This window comes from Callospermophilus lateralis, chromosome 4, assembly GCF_048772815.1.
Source record: "Callospermophilus lateralis isolate mCalLat2 chromosome 4, mCalLat2.hap1, whole genome shotgun sequence".
In the NCBI taxonomy this organism is placed as follows: domain Eukaryota; kingdom Metazoa; phylum Chordata; class Mammalia; order Rodentia; family Sciuridae; genus Callospermophilus; species Callospermophilus lateralis.
Genome location: NC_135308.1, coordinates 74,278,298 through 74,300,154, shown reverse-complemented (window position 1 = coordinate 74,300,154; position 21,857 = coordinate 74,278,298). Strand labels below are relative to the sequence as shown.

General features: G+C 43.1%; 1 pseudogene; it reads left to right on the top strand.

The window, feature by feature from the left end:
• The window catches only part of LOC143641633 (cTAGE family member 15-like), a 108,269-nt pseudogene that overhangs the window by 64,609 nt on the left and 21,803 nt on the right, over positions 1-21,857 (top strand).

Here is a 21,857-nt window from a genome sequence, read left to right as displayed (position 1 = left end):
AAAATGACTCTGTGAAACTACTATACTTGTTTGAAGTTCTTAACCTCAATTTCTATATCATTGCCAATAAGTAACAATTTACAAAACTGGACCAGTCTACAGACAACACTTCAAACAATATTTCACTGAAAGAGACCAAGAAAGAATATTTATTAAAAATTCCCTAATTAAGAATTAGTTTTTAAAGCTTTTTTTTTCAAGTGTTAAATATGCTCTTTGTTTTTTTTTTGTAAAGAGTATATATTTAAGTCTAAAATAAATGCAGTAATATAATTTTCTTCTTAAGTATAAGAGGCAGCTTAATCAGAATTGATGGCCAGTGAAGACTTTCAATGATACTTGAGCCCATGATTATTTTAAATGAGAAAATGGGCATTGAAAAAGAATCTCTACAAGTTCAATAAATCTAATCTGTTTTCCCTCAATAGTAACACTGGTTGTTAAATCAATCCTATAATTTTTACTTTCCAGCATAAAACATTACTCGCTCTAAATGAGTGGAAGACAAATCTACCTTTATGGTCTGTATAAGATGGACTGATGATCCCTTACTAATGTTAATACAGAACTACTTCTTCCTAACTATTACTGGAGAATAGTTCCTAGTGTATTTCATGTTTGACACCAAGAACCTGGAAGTAAGGTAATTTCAGGTTGAAAACAGGACTAAAATGCCTAAATACCATGATACAGTCCTATAAAAAGTTATAGCTTCAGAAAAAACATGAAAGGCCCTTCTAAATATGACATCATTTATTGAATCAGGTTCCAACTTTGTGTATAGTTCTGAAAATGTCAGTTAAATAAAATAAAACAATATTAAAAACTGGCAATTTGCAGAAAAATAAAGAAGTATTAGGTCCAAAAATGAAGTCATACACAGTACATATTTATATGTACCTAAATAATTGGGCTGTTATTACAAAAATCAAAATTCTCAAAACTAAAGAAGAGACCTGCTTCTGATATTTGAGCTTTCATAATTAAAGGAATGGTCTCTTTTACATGACTTATGTGGAGAAATATAGCACCAGTGAATGAAACTAATAGGTACATGATTAAGTGTACCTATTATCTATCTATCTAGGCTATTTGTTTCTTGTTGAGCTCCTGGGGACTTTCCTGGTGGAGGGATTGACTTGCACCTTATCTGAGCCCTGGCAGGCATGCAGGTTGGCAAAGATCTGGGCCAGTCCTGAGCTCTTGCAGGGGATCTTCTGGTGGCGGGGTAGATCAAGGGCTATCCTGTGCAGTGGGCTCCCATGCATGTCAGCAAGGCAGATCTTGGAGGAGCAAGAGCTCCAGTGGGGTTCTGCAGGTGGTGGGATAACCCTGGGCCTACCCTGAACTCTTGCTCCTGCACAGGTCATTGAGGAGGACCTGGGCTGTGTATGAGCTCCAGAACATGTCTTCCTGTTGGCAGAGGTGATCCTGGGTGGATGCTAAGCTCCAGCCAGTGTTTCCTGTTGGCGGGATGAACTTAGGCCTAACCTGTGCTGAGGCTCCCTTGCAAATCTGCATGGTCAATCTGGGCAGAGACTGAGCTCCTGTTGGGTTCTGCAGGTAGCATGAAAGACCAGGGCTTACCCTGTGCTCCTCCTCCCATTCAGGTCATAGAAGCTGATCTGGGCCAGTACTGAGCCCCAGCCGGTGTCTGTCTGTGGCCAGAGGAGATCCTGGGCCATGCCTGAGTTCTGGAGAGAGTTCCACTGGGCAAAGGTATTCCTGAGCTCCAGCATGGTCGGCTGGTGGGTGCAGGTTGTCCAGGCCAAACCTGAGCTCTGGTGGAGATCTCACAGAGGTTTTATGGACCCAGGCTACCCTGTCCCCTGGCTATTGGGCATGTTGGCAATGTAGATCTAGGCAGAACCTGAGATCCAGCAGGGGTCAGTTGGTGGAGGAATGGACCCTGTGTTACCCTGGGCACCATCTCCTGTGCAGGTTGGCAAGGCGGACCTGTGTGAGACCTATGGCTACAAATTTCCTAGAAAAAAACAGGAGAAAAAAAACCTTCATTGTCCAGTCATTCTCATTAGTCTTGTCAAAGATTTCTTTCTTTTTTCTTTTTTTCCTTCCTTCCTTCCTTCCTTCCATCCTCTTTCTGTTTCTCTTTCTTTCTTTTTATTTCTCTCTTTCTCTCTCTTTCTTTCTTTCTTTCTTTCTTTCTTTCTTTCTTTCTTTCTTTCTTTCTTTCTTTCTTTCTTTCTTTCTTTCTTTCTTTCTTGATACAACACCTATAGCACAGACAACAAAAGCAAAAATAGATAATGGACAATATCTGCCCATACTACAGAAGGGGACAAAAATCAGCGAAGGAGACAACCTGTAGATGTGAGGAAACACTTGAATCTGAATTTCCAAAATATATAAGAATGTCCTAGAGTTTAATGGAAAAAATGTTACCAATCCAGTGAAACTATGACCCAAGAGCTGAGAGAGACATCTCTGGAAGGAGGGTTGTCTTTTTATGATTGTAAGCAACCCCCAGGAAAGGCATGGGTGTGAGCAATGCAATGGTGCCCAATGACTTTCCCCAGGGACCTGAGGTCTGATCCCTGGCCAATGGGGACCTTGATTACAATGATCAATTTCATGGTGAAATTTTAAAATTTGCCACAATAACTATACATAAGTTATTTGAGTTGGAATTCTTGGGTTAAAGAAAAGAGTGCACTTCAAATTTTGGTATATATTTTAAACTTCTCTGCAGAAGGGTTATGAAAATTTTTCATTGCAATTATCAGAGCATGACAATTCCATTTTCCAACACTGTCAACATTAGGTTTTCTCATTCTCTTTATTCTTTTTATGTGATATGTAAACACATAAATGTACTTTATATATTCTTTGGATTACTATATTGACATGAAATGCCATCTCAAGTGTATGGTATGTGATATTTTATAAACAGCCTACATTTGTCTTTTCCCATTTTTATTAAGGTGTTTGTTTCTTTTTCTTGAATTTTACGAGCTCCATATATGATTAACCTCTAGTGAACTGTTCAGAAACCCAAAGGAACATCACCAAAATACTGTTTTCTACCAACTGGGAACAATTTTGCCTCATGTAGAGAACCCTTTGCCAGCTTGGAAATTCTGGTTCTATTTCCAAATTTCAGATGTGAAATCAAATTTTTTAGATGGGGTATTCTGGTGAATATGATTGATATTGGTGAAAGTCAGGGAAGAAATCTTCAATATTTTACAATCATGTTTAATTTTTACATGGATAACATTTGGGTCACCCAAATCAGGCTTAGGTAATATAGCTAAGTCTCTTGCATTGAAGAATAGAGTCAATCCAAGAAGTCCTACTGAAAGTAAATGTGAGTAAAATCAAGAATATGAATGAGCTAGTTTTCTTTCTTTTTCCTTCCTTCCTTTATTTATTTATTGTTTTGGCTATTTATTTTTTCATCAGCTCCTGGGGGGTTTCCCCTGGTGGGATTGATCCATACCTAATTAGGGTCCTGGCAGCCATGCAGATCCATGAGGAGGATCTGGTCTTACCTGAGCTCCATTGGGAGTCTGCTGATGGGTGCATACAGTCCTGGGCCCTGCCTGAGTTCTGGAAGTGTCTGCCAGTGAACTGAGATAGTCCTGGGTTGAGCCTCAAATCTGGTGAGGGTCTGCTGGTGGCTTGATGGACTCAGGCCTACCATAGGTAAGGACACCCATGCAGTTGCAATAGGCTGATCTGGCAGAGCCTGAGCTCCAGAAGAGGTCATCCAGTAGTGGGATGGTCCTAGGCTTACCCTGAGCATGAGCTCAGGAGAGTTTGGCCAGGCAGATCAGATCTAGGCATAAGCTCCTGCAGTGGTTGGCTGGTGGGGAAATGGACCTGTGGCCATTCCGTGTTCAGGCTTCCACTGCAGGTTGTCCTCACTGATCTGGGGTGATCCTGAGCTCCCAAAGATGTCTGGCAATGAATGGAGGAAGTCCTGGGCTGAGCCTAAGAACCACAGATGTCAGGTGGTGGCAGGTAAAACCAGGGCTTTCCCTAGGGTCTGGCTCCTGGGCAGAGCTTGAGGTCCAGGTGAGGTGTGCAGGTGGTGGGATGGAACCAGTCCTACACTTGCCAAGGTTCCAGTGCAGGGTGGTGAGGCAATCCTGATCCAAGCCTAAGCTCCACCTGCTATCTAGTAGTGGAAAAATAAACTCAGGCCTACTACTGGACTCCCACAAGTTTACTAGGATAATGTGGGCTGAGCCCAAGCTCCAGCAGGAGTCAGCAAGTGAGCAGAGGCAATCCTGGCCCGGGCCTGAGTCTGGTGTGCATCTGATCATAGATAGAGGTGGTATTGGGCTGAGTCTAAGCTCCAGCGGGGATCAGACACTGGCGGGATGGCACTATGTCTATCCATGCGTGGGCTCCCAAGTAGGTGGACTAGCCTGATTGGAGAAGAGCCAGAGCTCCAGAAGGTATCTGCCTGTGGGGTGAGGCTGTAGAGCGTGTGGCCTGAGTTCTACCAGGGGTCTACTTGTGGCAGTTGATCCCAGACCTACCTTGGACCAGGCTCCCACACCTGTCAGCACTGCTGATCTGGGTGGGGTTATACTTTGGTGACTGATTGTCAGTGGGTGGAGTCATTCATGGGCGGAGCCTGAGCTTTGGTGCAGTCTCATGATGACTGGATCGACTTGGGCTAACCTGGGTTCCTGTTTTGTCTCCTGCCAGGACATCGAGTTGGATCTGGATAGAGCTGGAGAGCTCTGGTGGGATTCTGCAGGTGGCTGGATGGAACTGGGCCTCCCCTTGCACAGAATCCTGCACAGGTCAGCAAGGCCAATCTTGGCCACGTTTGAGCTCTGCCTGTGGGCAGAGACGGTCCTGTGTCTGGCCTGAGGGCTACTTGGGGCCTGCTTGTGGCAGTTGGTCCAAGGCCTACCTTGGGCCAGGCTTGCTTGCCTGTCCCATGGAGATCTGGACTGGGGCTGAACTTCAGTGACTGTCTGTCAGTGGGCTGAGTCAGTCATGGGCGGAGCCTGAGCTCTGATGCTAGTCTCATGGTTACTGGATTGCCGTGGGCTACCCTGGGCTCGGGCTTCCTCTCTTCCCAGGTCATGGAGTTGGATGTGGGAAGAGCTGAGCTCTGGTGGTGTTCTGTAGGTGGCAGGATGGAACCGGGCCTTCCCTCCCGGGGCTCCAGCACAGGTCAGGGAGGCCAATCTTGGCCATGTTTGAGCTCTGCCTGTGGGCAGAGGTGGTCCTGTGTCTTGCCTGAGAGCTGCTTGGGGCCTGCTTGTGGCAGATGTTCCCAGGTGTACCATGGGTCAGGCTCCAGCTCCTGTCAGCTAGGTTGATCTGCACTGGGGCTGAACTTCGGTGACTGTCTGACTGTGGGAGGAGTCAGTTCTGGGCGGAGCCTGAGCTTGGGTGCCAGTCTGAAGGTGACTGGATGGATTTGGTCTACCCTGGTCGAGGGCTCCTTTTCCTCCCAGGTCATTGAGTTGGATCTGGGCAAATCTGCAGCTTGGGTGGGGTTCTGTAGGTGGCAGGATGAACCCGCACTTACCCTTGCCTGGACTCCTGTGCAGCGTAGAGAGACCGATCTGGGCCTTGTATGAGCTTGGCAGTGTTTTGCCTGTGGGCAGAGTCGATTCTGCGCGAAGCCTGAGCTCAGGTGGTGGTCTGGTGGTGGCCATATTTTTTTCAGGGCTAACCTCTTCCCGGGTTCCTGTGCACATCTGCAAGGCTTACCTGGTTGGATCCTGAGATCCAGTGGGGGAGGTGGCTGCCAAAATGACTTTTGGCAGAGTAGACTTTTGGGCAGAGACTGCTAGTCTTATGGTTACTGGATTGCCTTGGGCTACCCTGGGCTAGGACTTCATCTCTTGCCATATCATGGAGTTGGATCTGGGTAGAGCTGGAGGTCTGGTGGGGTTTTGCATGTGGCGAGATGACATTGGGCCTATCTTTGTCTCTGCCCCCAAGCAGGTCAGCGAGGCCAATCTTGGCCGAATTTGAGCTCCACTTGTTGATCAGAGGTGGTCCTGTGTCTGGCCTGAGCTCTTCTTGGGGCCTGCTTATTTCAGCTGGTATCAGGTCTACCTTGGACTAGGCTCCCGTGCCTGTCAGTGAGGTTGATCTTGGTTGGGGCTGAAGTTCTGCAGCTGTCTGTCAGTGGGCAGAGTGGGTCCTGGGCAGAGCCTGAATTCCGATGCAAGCCTCTTGATGACTGGGAGGACAAGGGAAACCCTGGACTCGGGTTTTGTCCTGCCAGGTCTTTGAGTTGGATCTGGGCAGAGCTGGAGCTCTGACAGGGTTCTGCAGGTGGCGAGTTGCAACAGGGCCTCCCCTTACCTGCGCTCCTGTGCAGGGTAGTGAGGCCGATCTGGGACTTGTATAGGCTCTGGCAGGGTTCTGCCTGTGGCAGAGTCAGTCCTGTGCCGAGCCTGAGCTCTGGTGGTGGGGTGACGTTGGACATATGCTCCCAGGGCTATCCTCTTCCCGGGCTCCTGTGCACATCTACAAGGCTAATCTGGTGGGTGCCTGAGATACAGCAGGGGTCTGCTGGTGGTGGGATGGACCAGGGCCTACTCTGGGCTTCAGCTACCACTCAGGTTGCCGAGGCTGAAATGGGCCAGGATTGGCCACCAGTGAGTGTTTGTTGGTGGGCAGTCTGTCCTGGTCCAAACCTGAGCTCTGGAGGTAGCTGCTGGAGGGTGGAGGCAGTCCTGAGCAGAACCTAAGCTTTGGTGCCAGTCTCAAGATTAGTGAGTGGACTAGGGCTACCCTGGGCCCCGTCTCCTGCACAGGTCCTCACGGTGACTCTGGACTGGATCTGAGCTCCTGCAGTGGTCTGCTGGTGGGCAGAAGCAGTCATGGCCCAAGGTTCAGCTCTGGGGAGGGTCAGCCAGTGTTGGGATGAACCTGGACCTACCCTTCCCTGGGCTCCATGCAGGTTTGCGAGGCTGATCTGGGCAGAGCCTGAGCTCCAACAGGTGTCTGCCAGTATGGGGACATGGTCCTGGGCCAGACCTGAGCTCGGTGCAGGTCTCCCAGTTGAGGGATGGACACTGGCCTACCTTGTGTCTGGCCTCCTGCCCAGGTCAGCAGGGGCAGATCTGGACTGTACATGAGCTCTCGTTGTTGTCAGCAGGTGAGTAGAAGCATTCTGGGCTTGGCCTGAGCATCCCACTGCAGCTCCAGTGCATCTGGGAAGGGCCTGAGCTCTGGTGGGTATCTCTAGACTTTTATTTTATTCATTTATTCCTAGAAGGTACTGAGAGTCAAACCCAGTGCCTCACACGTGGGAGACAAGGGTTCTATCACCGAGTCACAACCTCAGCCCTATTTGCTTCTGTTGACCTTCTTGTTGACCTTCTTGTTGAACTTTTTGTTCTATATCATTTTTTTCATGCATGAATTTTAATTTTAATAAATAGCTATTATTTGATATCACCAGCAATGCTTCCCAAGCTGGCCCCAAATGAGACCTTGATCCTCAGCAGGATTACATCCTACACATCCATGTCACCTCTGGCATAGGTGCAGAAGAGAGATAACTAAAACATGGTCCATGACTCTCAAGTTTTGGGAAAAATTGCTTTGAAGAGGTAAAGGATAAGCAGTCACTTGACAGAGATCCTGCAGAATTCAGAGCAGGTATGTTTTTGAATAAGATTTATGTATTGATAAAGTTTGTTTATTTCCTTTTTGCTGACGTTGATTTATCTGTAATTTTTTTTTTTCATTTTTCTTTTCGGAACAGGGATCAAACCCATGGCTTTGGGAATGAGAGGCAATCACTTTGCGAATTTGCCATTGATCTCTTCCCAGGCCATTCATTCATTGTCAGTGTGGGAATTTGGGGCTACTTCTATGAATGAATCTACTATGAATATTAGGAAGAGACTGACCAATGGCGTTCATATGTGTCCAACCCAATTAGCATAACTTTGGGCCAATCTCATTGGTACTTCTTTCAAATCCTAATTAGCATAAGTTTGGACCAATAGCATTGGACCAAGTGCTATATAAACCCCTTGGAGGCTGTTCTGAGGAAGAGAAGCTGTGGAGGCCATCCAGATTGCTGCCCTGGAGTTCCCCGGAGTTTCAGGAGTTTCGCCGGAGTTCCGGCAGAAGCCATGGAGTTTCGTCTTTGAACTCCGGTTTCAAAGGTAGTGTTATATTTTAGATAATTAGTCTAAATATTGAAATTTGTTAATTTTAATTTCTAATAGTGAAAATTATAAGATTTATAAAGAATAGAAGATTATTTCCCACAGTTCTGGAGGTAAGAAGCCAGAAAAAGTCTGTCCCAATAGTTGTGTAATCATTTGGCAGAAAAGTGGGAGAGACTATACCCACTCTTAAAAGCCCTTTTTCTTTCCATTCATTTGAAGTTGATTTGAGTGTTATCAAAATGTTTAAAGGAACCTAGGAAATGTTTCATTTTATTAATTTTCACTTATTGGTTGTTTGGTTATAAAATTCATTTTTAAAATATTTTTTGTTGTTAATGGACTGTTTATTTTATTTTATTTATATGTAGTACTGAGAATTAAACCCAGTTCCTCACACATACTAGGCAAGTGCTCTACCACTGAGCCACAACCCTAGCCCATAAAATTCATTTTGATATAGTCCATATTTGTATAATTATACTTTATCTTTTTAGAGTTGCATTCTTAGGATGTACATGGCAGTGGGATTCCTTGTGTTGCTTCCACGTATATACATGGGAAAGCTGTGTCAGAGTCTTTCCACTGTCTTTCCTTTGCTTATGTCCTCTCCTTTCCCTCCATTCCCCATTGTCTAATCTACTGCACTTCTGTTCCTATCACCCCTCCTGTTGTGAGTTAGCTTCCACATATCAGAGAAAACCTTTGTCCTTTGTTTTTTGTAAACTGGTTTAGCTTAATTAGCATGATTGTCTCCAGGTGAATCCATTTGTGGGCAGATACTGTAGTCATATATTTTTCTGCAAATTGTTATGTTTTCTTTAGTCAACTTTTTAAAAAAGTTGTTCTAATTCTACATGACAGTGGGATGCACTTTGACATATCATACATAAATGTAGTATGATTTCTCATGTTTCTGGTTGTGCAGGATGTAGCATCATACTAGTTGTATATTTGTATATGTATTTTGGATGATAATGTCTGATTCATTCTACTATCCATTCTACCCAATATACTCCTTCCCCTCTCTTCACTCTTCTATGCAATCTAAAGCAACTGTATACTTTCCTACTCCCCCCACCTTCTCATACTGTGATTAGCATAAACATATCAGGGAAAACTTTCAACCTTTTGTTTTTTGGGATGGGCTTATCATTTAGCATGATAAGCTCCATCCATTTACCAGCAAATGTCATAATTTCATTCTTCTTTAAGGCTGAGTTGTATTCCATCATATATATGTGTGTATGAAATTGTTTTTTTTTGTGTGTGTGTGTTTGTGTGTTGTGTTTGTGTTTGAGTATATCTATACTCATACACACCACATTTTCTTTATTAATTTATCTGTTGAAAGGCACCTAGGTTAGTTCCATAATTTAGCTATTATGAGTTGAGCTGCTATAAACATGAGGTGGCTGTGTCATTGTAATATGTTGATTTTAAGTTGTTTGTGTATAAAATGAGGAAAGGGATAGCTGTGTCAGATGTTGGTTCCATTCCACATTTTCTGAGGAACCTCCATACTGCTTTCCATAATGGTTGCACCAATTTGCAGTCCCAGAAGCAATGTGTGCATGCACCTTTTCCCCACATTCTCGCCAACATTTATTGTTACTTGATGATTGTATTCTGGATAATCATGTTTGTGACTGGGGTGAGATGAAATCTTTGAGTAGTTTTGATTTGCTTTCCTCCAATGGTTAAACATTGAATATTTTTTTCATGTATTTGTTGCTTCTTCTGTGAAGTGTCTGTTCAGTTCCTTAGCTCATTTATTGATTTGGTTATTTTTTTATTGGTGTTATGTTTTTTGAGTTCTTCATATATCCTAGGGATTAATGCTCTGAGGTACATGTGGGGAGGATTTTCTCCCATTCTGTAGGCTCTCTTTTCACATTATTGATTGTTTCCTTTGCTGAGAATATGCTTTTTAGTTTGAATCTATCCTGTTTATTGATTCTTAAATTTACTTCTTGGAATGTAGGAGTCTCCTTAAGGAAGTCAGATCTTAGACTGTCATAGTCAAGATTTTTGCCTACTTTTTCTTTTATTAGGACAGGTTCTCTGTTCTAGTGCCTAAGTTTTGATCCATTTTCAATTGAGTTTTGTAAACAGTGAGAGAGAGGGTTTTACTTTCTTTTTGTTTTATGTGGCTTTACAATTTTCCCTGCACCACTTGTTGAATAGACTTTTTAAAATTTAATGTATGTTTTTGGTGCCTTTGTCTAGCATGATATAACGGTATTTTGTGAGTTTGTCTCTGTGTCTTCTATTCTGTACCATTCATTGGTCTCTGTGTTGTTTTGGTGCCAATCCAATGCTGATTTTGTTACTGTGGCTCTGTAGTACAGTTTAAGCTATACTATTATGATATGTCTTACTTCACTCTTCTTGCTAAGTATTGCTTTGGCTATTCTGAATCTCTTATTTTTCCACATGAATTTCATGGTTACTTTTTCTAGTTCTATGAAGAATTGTCTTTGAGATTTTTATATGAATTCCATTAAAATTAATGCCCAAGCACAAATTAGTTAAAACTATGAAAGAGAATCCCAGCTCACCATGGACCTGACAGCTATCTGGTCACTGGTGTCTGTTGAGCCAGCTACTATCTCCTGCACACTGGCTGGTGGCTAAGCTGAGGTTACTTGTTCCACTTCGGTGTTAATGGTGTCTTAGAGTTGAGTCTACTCTGCATGTTGGTGCTGAGGTCTAGATTCAGGCACACTTTGCCACCACACAACCTAGGATATTTTTCTGGGTTTTTTAAACTTTTAATTGTGTCTGAAAATTTCTTTGGGTCCTTTAACCACTTTGCTTGATCAACTTCTGTGTGTTGGGCACTATACTAGGTGTGGAGTACAGAGTGAATAGGCCAAGTCCTTGATTCCATGGCACTTAATGAAGTTAGTAGGATAATTATAGCATCTATATCTACCTCAATGTTACTGTGAAACTTAGAAGACAGCATGTCTGTTAATAACTGCAGTGCTGAGGACTGTAATATTCTTGAGGAAATTCACAGAAGATTTCATCAGGCACCACCTTGTTTTTGTCTGGGAAGTCAGAGCAATATAAAGTTGTTACTTTTTCTATAATAAAACAGACATTTTTTATTAGTTACACATGACAGTACAATTCTCTTGACAATTCATACATTTGAATCAAATGGGGTATAATTTCTCATTTTTCTGATTGTACAGGTTGCAGACTCACAATGGTCATACACTCACCTATATATACATACAGCAATAATAATGTCTATTTTATTCTGCTGTCCTTCCTATCCCCCCTTCCCCACCCCCTGAAATCTCTCTATCCAATCTAATGTGATATACTTCTTTTTTTTCCTCCTCACAACATCATACATGTATTCTGTATAACGATGAGGGTTTCCTTCCATCTTCCGTGCAATTCCCCTTCTCCCTCCTTTTCCCTCCCACCTCTCTTTCCTATTTAGTGGTAACCTTCTTCTCAAGCTCTTCCTCCCTATCCCATTTTGAGTCACATCCCTTATATCAGAGAAGACATTCAGCATTTGTTTTTTAGGGATTGACTAACTTCACTTAGCATAATCTGTTCTAATGCCAACTATTTTCCTGTAAATGCCATGATCTTGTTATTTTTTAGTGCTGAGTAATATTCCATTGTGTATAAATGCCACATTTTTTTCTCCATTCATCTATTGAAGGGCATCTAGATTGGTTCCACAGTCTAGCTACTGTGAATTGTGCTGCTATAAACATTGATGTGGCTGTGTCCCTGTAGTATTCTCTTTTTAGGTCTTTTGGGTATAGTCCGAGAAGGGGAATAGCTTGGTCAAATGGTGTTTCCATTCCCAGCTTTCCAAGGAATCTCCATACTGCTTTCCAAATTGGCTGCACCAATTTGCAGTCCCACCAGCAATGCATGAGTGTACCTTTTTTTTCACATCCTCCCCAGCACTTATTGTTGTTTGACTTCATAATGGCTGCCATTCTTATTGGAATGAGATGGTATCTTAGAGTAGTTTTAATTTGCATTTCTCTGATTGCTAGAGATGGTGAGCATTTTTTCATGTATTTGTTGATTGATTGTATATCCTCTTCTCAGAAGTATCTGTTCAGGACCTTGGCCCATTTGTTGACAGGTTAATTTATTTTTTTGTTGTTGTTGTGTAAATTTTTGAGTTCTTCCTATACTCTAGAGATTAGAGCTCTATCCGATGTGTGAGGGGGAAAAATTTGTTTCCAGGATGTAGGCTCCCTATTCTCCTTACATATTATTTCTCTTGATGAGAAAAAAAACTTTTTAAGTTGAATTCATCCCATTTGTTGATTCTTGTACTTTAGGTGTCTTATTAATGAATTTAGGGCCTGCCCCCACGTGAAAAAAACAGACATTTAATACAGTTTATATCTGAAACCTGTGAACTTCAGGGATCCCTGTGGGTTACCTGTCTCCAGGTCAAACACACAGTCCTGTGCTTACTCAATACAGGTTTGGAGACCCTTGAAGCCTCTCCTATAACCATGAGAGCCAGTGTTTCATGGTCAGCAAGCCAATTCTGAGTCTTTAGCTCACATAGATAACATATCCCTATGGTGCTGACTTCCCCCCAATCAGTTCATCTCCTGCCTTCACATACTCACTGGCTGTCATTTAGTTGGAAGGCCCGGTTCCATAATGGGGATTTTCTAGACTTTTCCTTAATTGTTCAGAGCTCTTGGAGAGGGACCTGGCCTTTCCTAATCCCAAGAACTCTCCCTGTGTCCTCTTCACATGGTCCTGTTATTACTGGCTCTGAGTGTGCTTTTTGCAGATGGTGGTGTACTGCAAGCTCATACCACATTCATTTTGTGTCCTCTTCCTTTTAGCACTTAGCAAGGTGCTGAGAGTTGGTCTGAAAAAATGACCCCAAACTTCATGACCATACAGTTAGGAAAACCTAGGGGTTGGAGGCAATGATAGTCTGGAGAGAAACCAATTCCTCCTAGGGAAACACATGCACAATCAAACTTCATTTTAGTAAAACGACATCCTGCACACCAAAACCAAGTAATTCTGGATGGATTTCAGAGAGTTAAAAAAATGAAGGGAAAACAGAAGTAGAACATAAAATTGAATAGTTTTTCAATTTCTGCTTGGGATCTGGTTCTCACTGTCAGATCACACTGTGCTCTAGCTGGGGATCATGAATATATTACATGAAGTGAGAGATGTAGAAACACATATCCAGTTACTTGTCTTGTTGTGACACAGCACATTTGCTTAGTCTTTTACGAGGGAAAAATTACACATTTCCTTTAAATATTGGTCCTAATGAATGCTGTGCTAGGGCTGTTCTGCCTCAGCCAATAAAGACCTGGGCTTTGTTCAGAGGGATCCAGATTTTTAGAAAAAGGCTAAGCAGCAGAGAGAGATACATATCAAATCAGTTGTCAGAACAGGATTCCACCATGACTGTAAGTATTGAGCAATCACTTCTGGTTCTGTGTTCTTAGTATCTGTGCTGCCCCATCCACCTGGTGGTCTCTAACTGATAAGCTGGCTTTTGACATTGGCCTGCATGAGGACACCACAGGTGAGGACTTGGGGATGGTGGAGACCTGGCTGGGGTTGGGTTGGACGATTGTGTGAGATGCCATGGAAGATGCATTAGACCAATGCCCTCGTGGGTAGAATCAGGAAAAAGTGCTTTCTTCTTGACATATTGATAGAGGAAGGAAGTCTGAATTTTTCCTAATGGTAATCCCCAGGTAATTAGTTGGATATTCAGGCTAGGTTTCAAACTCTACTCTTTCATGAGTTTGGAGAGGAAAACTAGTACTTACTATTCAGCTTACTGGGTGTTAACTATCATACTGTGCACTGGTTAGTTTATAAAATATCACTGCATATCTCTCATTTTAATCAGATTTGAAGTATACACATGTAAAGTCCTCAATGTCAACATACAAACAAAAAATAGAGAATGAGAACCTTCTTCATTTCTCTGACCATAGGCCATTGTGCTGAATTTAATATCTGTTAAGGAGATATGCATTTCCATATTTTGAAACAAATATAGGTACATATTAACATACTTATACTTTTGGAAAGTCAAAATAAGAGAACTCTTCTCAGTTCTCTGAGGAATTTAGACTTAATTGATAAACCTCTGTGCAGTATGGATCTTTGTATTTTTTACAAAGAGTATGCATGGCTTTTGTAATTGAAAAGCCATGAGACCAAGTAGAAAAAAATAATTGAAGTAGCCCAATTTTGTTCCTTTCAGGAGACGATTCAGTCCATCCTCTCATTCCTTCAAGAAATACTTTCTTCTGGGTTGTGAGTGTAGCGCTATGGTGGAGCCCTTACCCAGTGCAAAAGGCCCTGGGGTTCAGTCCCTGGTGCTGCAGAAATAAGTAAAGCAGAACAATAGCAAACAGGGCTGCAACTCTAGCTCTGTGGCAGAGCACTTGCCTAGCTCCTGTGAAATACTGGGTTCAAATCTCAGGACCACATTTAAATAAATAAATAAGGCTCATTGGCAAATAAATAAATAAATAAATAAAAACAAATAGCAAACATTTTCTGGAATGCTATTGCATAGTAAAGTGGTGAGTATTGATAACAGATAGATATGGTATATTTCAACAAGGTGGAAGAAAAGAGCCCACATGTTTTCACCATATAAAAAGGGGAAATGTTTAAGGACGTAGGTGTCTTTAACCTGATATAAACATTGTACCTTATTTGGTGTATCAAATCATCATATGGTACTCTCTAAATACATAGAATTTTTACATTTCATATAACAGTTAGCGACAAATTTAAAATATTTTCCAGATTCTCTGAAGTTTTGTAAACAAAACATGATTAAAAAGTTATTTATGAATAAATAACTTCTGAGAATTCTAGGCACTCTCATTTTTATTTCATTTTCCATAAGCTCAGTAATAATTCTGTACTTTCTCTATGGTTTTGGTATTCTCATTTAATATATTTTGGCACGCTGTTAAATGAAAATTAAAGTCAAGGTTGCTCTTCAGCAGACATATAAGACACGTTCTGGAAATTGTGTTCCTATAATGTTAAGATGATAGAGTAAGTCCCTCCCCCTGTATCAGATGCCTTGTGATACTCTGCACCCCCATAGATCTACTTTTTCTGAATTACTGGATTATTTATTGTATTTATTATTTGTTGTCTGCTTCTCTTCATCAGAATGGCACCCACAAGGCAGGTGACTATTTTTCTTGTTGATTGATGTATCATAAGCTGCTGTGAAACAGTGGTTGGCAAATAGTGGTTACAGTATAAATGCTTGTGTGAGTGAATGCAAAACTAACTACAACTCTAAAATGTGGATCTGGTGAATAAAGATAAGGAATTCTGCCAGGTGACCTGTAAGTAAGAGAGATTGTGTAAGGAAAGCGTCATGAAGCACAGGCTACATATTGATGCTAAGGATGCTTCAGAAATATTACTGGATTACTCATTCATTGACTCATGCAAAATTAACTTTAATTGAGTGCATACAGTATGTTACTTGGAGCTGGGAAAACCAGGACAACTGCCCCTGAAGGACAGGAGATTTTCTACCTCAGGGGCAAGTCTTTTGGGATAAAGGTAAAGGCAAGGTGTAGATCCCCGTCTGAGCTACTCTTTTCCTTGGCTCTGAATGTAGATTTAAATGCAGAAGTACATGGAAAATGAAATCCCCTTTTCTTTACAAATAAGATAACTGGGAATTAGCAGTTTCTTAAAGCAGAAACTATTTCGCTTTCCCTCTTTTCCCAAAGCTACAGATTTCTGGTCTCACCAATCAATTAACCATGTAAGTTGGGGGAGGAGGCAGCTGCATTTATTACTGGTATCAGTTCCCTCACTCCCAGGGCATGTGGCTACAGACTCCCCAGTCCCCACCCTGAAACAACTGAAGCTGCAGAGAGCCTTCCTTCCAAGAGCACCTTCCCAGTGGGTGATCTGGTGACACAGGGGAACTAGGACTCTTCTGGGGTCTAGACTGACAGTTTCCCTGGACCAGATAAATGCTGCCTGCTGGGCCCTGGCCAGGCATCCTCAGCTAATGGGATAACAGAAACAAAGTTACAGTCCCCTGTCAGGGACAAAAATGCAGGCCAGGGAAACTGGGACTGTTATTGCTGCAAAGCAGATTTCTCTGACATCTCCCTGCATTTTGCTGTTTTTCCCCAGTGGTGACCAATAACATCCTAAGCTGAAAGAGTTTTGTAATGTCTGGTTGTGCAACAAGGGAAGGAGAAACACAGGCCTGACCTTGTGTCTCCTATTTATTTCTTTAAAAAAATTCTCTTGTTCTGCAAGGGATGGAATCCAGGGCCTCACACATAACAGGCAAGCGCTGTGCCCCTGAGCTCCACCCTGGTGCCATCTTCTCTTTATGCTCCATTCAGTAGTCAGCAGCTGTGCGGTTTCTTACTTCCAGTGCATCCAGAACCTGGCCTCCACTCCATGCCTCCATTGCTCTGGCCTCCCTGGTCAAGCTGTGGCCTCTCCTGGTGCATGGGATGACCCAGTGGGTTCCTGGCTTCTCCACCTCTAGATTCCTATCTGTAGGAAAAGACCAGTGGAGGGTATACTTCCAATCCTTTCCTTTTTAAATGAAGCACTGCCACTACTAAAATTTGAATCTGGAATGATCCCCACAGGCCCAGGTGAGAAAGTTTTGATCACAGCCACAGGTGCTATTGGGAGGAAGTGGGAACTTTAAGGGGGAGGCTAGTGGGGAGCTTCCTGTTAAGGGCCTCCTTTCAGGGGACTGAGGAACCCTGGTCTCTTAATTTACCACTCTCTGCTTCCCAGCCACCATTAAGTGAGTCACTTGCCACCATGCACTTCCAGGGTGATATGTGGTTTCACCCCAGGTTCAAGAACAACAGGGAAACCAACCGTGGAGTGAAGCCTGCAACAGTCAGCCAGAATAAACCTTTGTCTTTCTAATCTGATTACCTCAGATATTTGTCACAGTAATGGAAGGCAATTCAAGTACAAAGCAGGGGAGGTCACCACAGTGAAAAAGGTGTAACTTAGTAAAAAATTATGTGGAACACCCTAGAACCAAGTCAAGAACAGCACCTTGTCAGCATCCCATATGGCTGCATCCTAGCCCTAGTCCCTCCTCCCTCCAGAAGTAACCAGCCCCAGGGCACACATTCTCAAGGGCTAAGACAGACACCCCATGCACCACATTGTATGTCTTTGTGCAGTTCTTGGTTTGCAGGTTTCCCGCCCTGTGTGTTTTTTCCTTGGTCTCTTTGTTATAGTGGCAGGCCCTGGGACCCATGGAGGTCCTCACATCTGGATTTTGCTAATTCATATTTAGAATATTGTACACACCTTCCTTTCTCTTTCTTCCATATCTCTTGCAAAATGGCAGCTGGATGTAGAGACCTGTTCAGAGTAATCTGTGATGCTGAAAAAAGTTCTGAATTTTAAAGTAGGTATTGGGACCTGAGGCAAATAACATTAGAAACAAGATCATGATGCTAATTTCCACAAATTGAAGCTCACCAGGCTGTCACCTGTGATCAGAGTCAGTTTACCTAGATTTCTGGTGGCTCCACAGCCACACAGAAGCTTTTCAGAAAGAAACATGGAGCAGTGACACTTAGAAGATTCTGTCTTCTATTCAATGACTCCAAGATGTGAGTCAGGACAGGGTCAAGAAGTGAGGCAGCTTGGTGATTGAGCATCTTCAATCACTTTTGTACTTTTGTCTCAGGGGTGGGAAGATTACTGGAGAGTCAGAGTCCACGTTGGTAAAGAGGTTGCTCGCTAAATGGCCATTTCCACTTGTTCTGGGCAAACCTGGGGTAGGTAATGCCTGGTAAGATAAAGGTTGGCTCAGTAATTTCTGTTGCCTCAGAGTCAGTCTCCACATAGTTTTTGATATGACCACCATGTGGTCCTGCCTGTGGTTTTCATTCTATTAGCAGTGCTTTGGTTGACTTGTGGAGATCATGGACGGGCCACCTATTGTCAGGAAGGCCATTTCCCTTTCTCAGTTCCTTTCAGGGTTTAGATGAAAACAGCACTGACTTTATTTTATCAATGGCCATATTGCCGAAGGCTTTGAGTTTCAGTGAGAGGAGGTTTATACCTCGTAAGGTACATGATGTTTAGATAGGAGGTGTCTCCCAAAACTCATGTGTGAGACAATACAGAATTGTTCAGAGGTGAAATGATTATATCTTGAGAGTTGTAACATAATTAAGGGATTAATCAATTTGGTGAGTTAATAATTTGAAGGGGTCAGTGGGTGATAATTATAGTTGAGTAGGATGTAAGCAGGTCATTGGGGGTATACCTTTTTGTTTATATTTTGTCCCTGGCTAGTGAAGCTCCCTCTCTCCCTCTCTCTCCTGGTGGCCATGAGCTGAGAAGCATTCCTCTACCTTGTAATATGATGTTCTGCCTCACCTCAGGCCTAGAGTGATGGAGTCGGTCAGGCATGGACTGAAGCACTGAAACCATGAGCTGGAATAAGTTTTCCTCCTCTAGGGAGTTTATCGGGTATTGTGGTGATAGTGATGATAAGTCAACTAACAAGAGTGGTTAAAGATCCACCAGCACAATTGGGTGCTAGAGTGCTCATCTGAGCATCATGCTTGAGGATTCAGCATCTGTCATTATTTGGGGAGACAGATGATCTGAGGCAGGTCTAATAAGATGCAGTTCCAGAGGTGCACCTGAGGGGAGGAAAGGACGAGGCTGCAGCCCACGTAGGACACTGGCAAAGAAGGGAGTGAGTGGGGAAGCCGAGTTCTGCCTCTGGACCATGCCCACTTCTCTGCCTGCTGCATGGTTTTTCTAGGCAAAATGGAAAGGAATGGTGAGTGGTCAAACCAGTCCTGGCTCTCCCAGTCACTTGTTCAGAGTCCTCTGGGCTCCTTTTTGTGAGGGCTGCTCATGACCTCAGTCTGGCCAATGGGGTCCTGGGAAAGGTTCTTATATCTTGTCAAAGTAGGAGTATAAAGAGGTTGCTCGCTAAATGGCCATTTCCCCTTCTTCTGGGCAAACCTTGTGCAGGTAATGCCTAATGTCATTCTTCCAGGTTTTGTTCTAAATTTCTCGGTATTTTCAGAACTTACTTAGTTGGGAATGTGGTTCTGTGTAGCCCAAAGCATCCCCATCACCAGAGACAAATGGACTTTCTGAGGTGGTAACACCCCTGGCCATGGAGTCTAAAGAGGTATGGGAAGTTGGGGGAGGAGCTGTACTGGGGTTGGGTAAAGTAAAAGAAAACTTTGTTAGAATCTTCTAGGGGGTATGTTGACAGTGAATGTCAAGTTCCAGGTCTTGGGACAGAGGCTACAGCCTGTGAGGAAGCAGGCAGAACCCTGGCCCAAGGCTGTGGGTTATCAGAACATTCAGCCTTTGATTTGAAATAGGTGCAGAGTCCTGCACTTTCCTTTGGGGGATGATGGGTAAGTGGCTCCTGATATGGCCCACCAACTGGAGGCCTTAGATGCTGATGCAGACTCTGCAGGTAGGGTGTGCGCTTTGTCCACCTTGGTCCTCTGCAGGATGGTGGGTCTCTGGCAGGATGGTGGCACTGCTCTGGTCCTGCTCAAGCTGCTCCCTGGGCTGTTCAGGACAAAAAGCATCTGCTGGCCAGGACTCACGCTCCACCCATCACCAAAGGTGGAACAGCTGAGGCGGCCATTTATTTCCAAGGCCTGTGGCAGCTGGAAGTTGGTGCCTGAACCAGAATGTCAGGCGCTTCTTTCCTGCTAGGGTGCTCCTGCCTGCAGGAGGCGCCGCTGGGACCCTCCGTTGGTAGCCATGGTGCACAGCAACCGGTATCTTTCTTACCTTTGATCCCTGTGGTGCCCACTGATGGGGACTGGGTGCAGCAGCCCACCCAGCCTTCCCTGCCGCCCAGGGTGCCCAGGAGGTGGGTAGGGGCTGCACTTGAGCACGTGAGTGAACCTGCACCCACCTGTCCACTGTCGCGGGGTGGGGGCCAGGTGAGTGGTCAGTGAGCATGCCTGGGCTTCTGGTGGCGTGGAGGGAACACCGTGGGCTGTGCCAGTTGTGCCTCCAGGCAGGAGCACCAGAGGATGAACAACAGGCCTTGCTTGGCTGCCTCCTGGTTGATTTCTGTCTGTGTCAGGTCCCTGCTTTGGGAGCTTTCCCTAAGGATGCCCACTCACACTGAAAGCTCCTTTTCCACTTATTCATTTTGTACTTAGGCTAATACTTTGTCATTTGCTGTGCTCTGTGATTTATGTTTCTAAGTTGGATTATTTACTTTCTACAGGTCGATTATGGATCTCTCCAAGTAGGACTTTGATATTTATTTTTCTCAATATTCAGTTTTTGTTTTTGACCTACAAGCAACCAAGAACTAAGCATTTAATGCATGCCTTTTCTTCATTAATTCAGCTAACGAAATATAAATGGGACACTCACTATGCATTGTGCTGGGTGCTGTACTGGACACCTATCATGCATACTTGATCAAGGCATGCGCCTTTGCATCACAAGCCCTTTAAGTTTATTGGAAAAGAGAAGAGAATTAATTGCTCAATATCTTTCTCACTTGGCACAATCTCAGGAAATATTTTCAAATTTCACTTTTGTTCAAGGATTCTGATTCTTGCAAGAATATTTTAATTTCTTTGGGGAGTTCCTTCAGAATCTGAAATTTTGTTTTTTGTATTTTATGCTGTGTTTCTATAATATGCCTTTACTGGCTCTTTAATGTGCACATGTGCAACTTTTCGGAAAACAAAACTTAGGCCTTTACCTATAAAGGAGTCGTGTTTGGTTTTTAACACAGTATCCAGTGTGGTTACCTCTGAAGCTAAAAGCCTGCTATTCTTTCTCAGTAGTGGTAATATTTTTCTGGGGATTGCCATACTAGGTCCTTAACATTCTTGGAGTATATTGAAACTTTATGAATATAGAAATGCTTACCAGGCTCCTGGCTTTATTGCATGTAATACTTCAATTGAGAGTTGCCTGTTTTCTGTGTGTATACTCAACACCTCAAGTTCACTATTTAATTTTGAAGTTTATCTTTTATTTGATGAACCTTTTCCCCCTCATGAAGAATCCAAGTTTTTGTAAACTCATGAAGCCGATGATACATAAACAAATGTAAAGAGAACCACAAACTGAGATGTGATTTCTTTGCTATCTTCATCTAGACACAGTTATGTTGATCTCTTATCTCATCCCTCCTTGGCCTTATGATGAGAGTTCATAACCCAGTGGAATTACAAACTGTTAAGTCTTGACATAACATAGCTAGAAGGTCACAACATCGCTCTGGTAGTATTCTACCAAAAAATGAAAAACATTTACCTACTCATGAGAAAATATCAAGTTACTCCAAATCCAGGGACAGTCTATAAAATACTAGCCAGTACTCTTCAAAACTATCAAGATAATAAAAGAAAAGGAAAGGCTGAGAAACTGTCCTAGATTGAATAAGATGAAGGAAGAACTGACAACTAAATGCACATGGATCCTAGATTGGATCCTGGACCAGAAAATGGACATCAAAAAGAACAATTTGAAAAATTTAAATAAGTCTATATAGATCAATATTGTAAGAATGTTAAGTGCCTGCTTTCAATAATTGCATATGGACTACTCTTACTATGATTATACAGTTTAAGGATATAAGGGAGACCAGGTGAAGGGTATTTGGGAGTTGTTTTGTTTTGTTTGCACATGTCTGTAAACCTAAAATAAAACTATTTCAAAATCGAA